General features: G+C 41.4%; 1 non-coding gene across 1 annotated transcript; it reads right to left on the minus strand.

Annotated features, from left to right (window-relative positions):
* Positions 1-475: 475 nt before the first annotated feature.
* Positions 476-583, minus strand: LOC148568816 (small nucleolar RNA R71). The gene has a single exon (XR_015881640.1). It is a non-coding gene; the product is annotated as a small nucleolar RNA R71 (small nucleolar RNA).
* Between the last annotated feature and the right edge of the window lie 4881 nt (positions 584-5464).

Raw genomic sequence — 5464 nt, forward strand, 5'->3', positions numbered from 1 at the left:
TCTGAAGAGGAAACTAAGAGAAGCTAAATTACAACAATCCAGCAAGCACCTGTCAGAAATTTTCGAACAGGAAGAGGAGATGGCAGCCGAAAATAATAATAATGCAAGGAGGATGCTTGGTGACTTCACTGCACCTAATTCCAATTTACATGGAAGAAGCATCTCCATCCCTGCCATTGGAGCAAACAATTTTGAGTTGAAACCTCAATTAGTTTCTCTGATGCAGCAGAACTGCAAGTTTCATGGACTTCCATCTGAAGATCATTTTCAGTTCTTAACTGAATTCTTGCAGATCTGTGATACTGTTAAGACTAATGGAGTAGATCCTGAAGTCTACAGGCTCATGCTTTTCCCTTTTGCTGTGAGAGACAGAGCTAGAATATGGTTGGACTCTCAACCTAAGGATAGCCTGAACTCTTGGGATAAGCTGGTCAAGGCTTTCTTAGCCAAGTTCTTTCCTCCTCAAAAGCTGAGTAAGCTTAGAGTGGATGTTCAAACCTTCAGATAGAAAGAAGGTGAATCCCTCTATGAAGCTTGGGAGAGATACAAAGAACTGACCAAAAAGTGTCCTTCTGACATGCTTTCAGAATGGACCATCCTGGATATATTCTATGATGGTCTATCTGAATTGGCTAAAATGTCATTAAATACTTCTGCAGGTGGATCCATTCACCTAAAGAAAATGCCTGCAGAAGCTCAAGAACTCATTGACATGGTTGCTAATAACCAGTTCATGTACACTTCCGAGAGGAATCCTGTGAGTAATGGGACGCCTATGAAGAAGGGAGTTCTTGAAATTGATACTCTGAATGCCATACTGGCTCAGAATAAAATATTGACTCAGCAAGTCAATATGATTTCTCAGAGTCTGAATGAAATGCAAGCTGCATCCAACAGTACTCAAGAGGCATCTTCTGAAAACCCTGCAATGGCAGAGGTGAATTACATGGGTGAACCTTATGGAAACACCTATAACCCCTCATGGAGAAATCACCCAAATCTCTCATGGAAGGATCAACAAAAGCCTCAACAAGGCTTTAATAATGGTGGAAGAAATAGGTTTAACAATAGTAAACCTTTTCCATCATCCACTCAGCAACAGACAGAGAACTCTGAACAAAATACCTCTAATTTAGCAAACTTAGTCTCTGATCTATCTAAGGCCACTATAAGTTTCATGAATGAAACAAGGTCTTCCATTAGAAATTTGGAGGCACAAGTGGGCCAGCTGAGTAAAAGGATCACTGAAATCCCTCCTAGTACTCTCCCAAGTAATACAGAAGAAAATCCAAAAGGAGAGTGCAAGGTCATTGACATAGTCAACACGGCCGAACCTGGAGAGGAAGGGGAGGACGTAAATCCCAGTGAGGAAGACCTCCTGGGACGTCCAGTGATCAATAAGGAGTTTCCCTTTGAGGAACCAAAGGAATCTGAGACTCATCTAGAGACCATAGAGATTCCATTGAACCTCCTTATGCCCTTCATGAGCTCTGACGAGTATTCATCTTCTGAAGAGAATGAGGATGTTACTGAAGAGCAAGTTACCAAGTACCTTGGTGTAATCATAAAGCTGAATGCCAAATTATTTGGTATTGAGACTTTGGAAGATGAACCTCCCTTGTTCACCAATGAACTAAGTGATCTGGATCAACTGACATTGCCTCAGAAGAAACAGGATCCTAGAAAGTTCGTAATACCTTGTACCATAGGCAACATGATCTTTGAAAAGGCTCTGTGTGACCTTGGTTCAGGGATAAACCTCATGCCCCTCTCTGTAATAGAGAAACTGGGAATCTTTGGGGTGCAAGCTACTAAAATCTCATTAGAGATGGCAGACAATTCAAGAAAACAGGCTTATGGACAAGTAGAGGACGTGTTAGTAAAGGTTGAAGGCCTTTACATCCCTGCTGATTTCATAATCCTTGATACTGGGAAGGATGAGGATGAATCCATCATCCTTGGAAGACCTTTCCTAGCCACAGCAAGAGCTGTGATTGATGTTGACAGAGGTGAATTAGTCCTTCAATTGAATGAGGACTCCCTTGTGTTTACAACTCAAGGTTACCCTTCTGTAAACATGGAAAAGAGGCACAGTAAGCTTCTCTCAAAATAGAGTCAACCAGAGCCCCCACAGTCAAACTCTAAGTTTGGTGTTGGGAAGTCTCAACAATGCTCTGAACATCTGTGAGGCTCCATGAGAGCCCACTGTCAAGCTATTGACATTAAAGAAGCGCTTGTTGGGAGGCAACCCAATTTTTATTTATCTAATTTTATTTTTCTTGTTCTTTCATGTTTTATTAAGTTCATGATCGCGTGGAGTCACAAAATAAATATAAAAATTGAAAACGGAATCAAAAACAGCAGAAGAAAAATCACACCTTGGAGGAAGACCTTACTGGCGTTTAAATGCCAGTAAGAAGCATCTGGCTGGCGTTCAACGCCAGAACAGAGCATGGTTCTGGCGCTGAACGCCCAAAATGGGCAGCATCTGGGCGTTTGAATGCCAGAATTGCACCTTGGAGAAGAGCTGGCGCTGAACGCCCAGAACAAGCATGGTTCTGGCGTTCAACGCCAGAAATGAGCAACAAATGGGCGTTCAACGCCCAGAACAAGCACCAATCTGGCACTGAACGCTCAGAGTTGTGTGCAAGGGCATTTTGCATGCCTAATTTGGTGTAAGGTTGTAAATCCTTGAACACCTCAGGATCTGTGGACCCCACAGGATCCCCACCTACCTCCACTCACTTCTTCTCACCCCTCTTTCACACAATCCCATAAATACTCTTCTCCAAAACTCTTCACCAATCACCTCAATCTCTCTTCCCTATAACCACTTCACCACTCACATCCATCCACTCTTCCCCATAAACCTACCTCATAAACCCCACCTACCTTCAAAATTCAAGATCAATTTCCCACCCAAAACCCACCCTTATGGCCGAACCTTACCCCCCCTCCCTTCCCTATATAAAGCCCTCCATTCTTCTTCATTTTCACACAACACAACCATCTCTTCCCCTTCTTGGCCGAATACACCCCTCCTCCCTCTCCTCCATATTTTCTTCTTCTTCTTCATCTATTCTTTCTTCTCTTGCTCGAGGGCGAGCAATATTCTAAGTTTGGTGTGGTAAAAGCATAAGCTTTTTGTTTTTCCATTACCATTGATGGCACCCAAGACCGGAGAATCCTCTAGAAAAGGGAAAGGAAAGACAAAAGCTTCCACCTCCGAGTCATGGTAGATGGAAAGATTCATCTCCAAAGCTCATCAAGACCACTTCTATGATGTTGTGGCCAAGAAGAAGGTGATCCCCGAGGTCCCTTTCAAGCTCAAGAGAAATGAGTATCCGGAGATCCGACATGAAATCCAAAGAAGAGGTTGGGAAGTTCTAACAAACCCCATCCAACAAGTCGGCATCCTAATGGTTCAAGAGTTCTATGCCAATGCATGGATCACTAGGAACCATGATCAAAGTAAGAACCCAAACCCAAAGAATTATATTACAATGGTTTGGGGAAAATACTTAGATTTTAGTCCGGAAAATGTGAGGTTGGCGTTTAACTTGCCTATGATGCAAGGAGATGCACGCCCCTACACTAGAAGGGTCAACTTTAATCAAAGGTTGGACCAAGTCCTAATGGACATATGTGTGGAAGGAGCTCAATGGAAGATTGACTCCAAAGGCAAGCCGGTTCAATTAAGAAGACTGGACCTCAAGCCTATGGCTAGAGGATGGTTGGAGTTCATCCAACGCTCCATCATCCCCACTAGCAACCGATCTGAAGTTACTGTGGATCGGGCCATCATGATTCATAGCATCATGATTGGAGAGGAAGTAGAAGTTCATGAAGTCATCTCCCTTGAATTCTACAAAATAGCCGAAAAACCCTCTCCTGGGGCAAGGCTAGCTTTTCCTCATCTTATTTGCCATCTATGTTACTCAGCTGGAGCTTTCATAGAAGGAGACATTCCCATTGAGGAAGAGAAGCCCATCACTAAGAAAAGGATGGAGCAAGCAAGAGAGCCCATTCATGGATCTCAAGAGACGCATGAAGCTCATCACCATGAGATCCCGGAGATGCCTCAAATGCATTTTCCTCCACAAAACTATTGGGAGCAATTCAACACCTCTCTAGGAGAATTAAGTTCCAACATGGGACAATTAAGGGTGGAACATCAAGAGCACTCCATCATCCTTCATGAAATAAGAGAAGATCAAAAAGCAATGAGGGAGGAGCAACAAAGACAAGGAAGAGACATAGAAGAGCTCAAGGACATCATTGGTTCCTCAAGAAGGAAACGCCACCATCACTAAGGTGGACTCATTCCTTGTTCTTATTTTCTGTTTTTCGTTTTCTTAATGTTAAGTGCTTATCCATGTTTGTGTCTTATTACATGATCATTAGTAGTTAGTAACTATGTCTTAAAGTTATGAATGTCCTATGAACCCATCACCTCTCTTAAATGAAAACTGTTTTAATTCAAAAGAACAAGAAGTACATGAGTTTCGAATTTATCCTTGAACTTAGTTTAATTATATTGATGTGGTGACAATACTTTTTGTTTTCTGAATGAATGCTTGAACAGTGCATATGTCTTTTAAAGTTGTTGTTTAAGAATATTAAATATGTTGGCTCTTGAAAGAATGATGATAAGGAGACATGTTATTTGATAATCTAAAAAATCATAAAAATGATTCTTGAAGCAAGAAAAAACAGCAAAGAACAAAACTTGCAGAAAAAAAAATAAGCGAAAAAAAAAATAAATAAATAAAAAAAAAAGCAAGCAGAAAAAGCCAAAAGCTCTTAAAACCAAGAGGCAAGAGCAAAAAGCCAATAACCCTTAAAACCAAAAGGCAAGGGTAAATAAAAAGGATCCCAAGGCTTTGAGCATCAGTGGATAGGAGGGCCTAAAGGAATAAAATCCTGGCCTAAGCGGCTAAACCAAGCTGTCCCTAACCATGTGCTTGTGGCGTGAAGGTGTCAAGTGAAAACTTGAGACTGAGCGGTTAAAGTCAAGGTCCAAAGCAAAAGAAGAGTGTGCTTAAGAACCCTGGACACCTCTAATTGGGGACTTTAGCAAAGCTGAGTCACAATCTGAAAAGGTTCACCCAATTATGTGTCTGTGGCATTTATGTATCCGGTGGTAATACTGGAAAACAAAGTTCTTAGGGCCACGACCAAGACTCATAAAATAGATGTGTTCAAGAATCATCATACTAAACTAGGAGAATCAATAACACTATCTGAACTCTGAGTTCCTATAGATGCCAATCATTCTGAACTTCAATGGATAAAGTGAGATGCCAAAACTATTCAAGAGGCAAAAAGCTACAAGTCCCGCTCATTTAATTGGAGCTATGTTTCATTGATAGTTTGGAATTTATAGTATATTCTCTTCTTTTTATCCTATTTGATTTTCGGCTGCTTGGGGATAAGCAACAATTTAAGTTTGGTGTTGTGATGA

This window comes from Arachis ipaensis, chromosome B4 (genome assembly GCF_059453495.1).
Source record: "Arachis ipaensis isolate K30076 ecotype BB chromosome B4, ASM5945349v1, whole genome shotgun sequence".
NCBI classification, from domain to species: domain Eukaryota; kingdom Viridiplantae; phylum Streptophyta; class Magnoliopsida; order Fabales; family Fabaceae; genus Arachis; species Arachis ipaensis.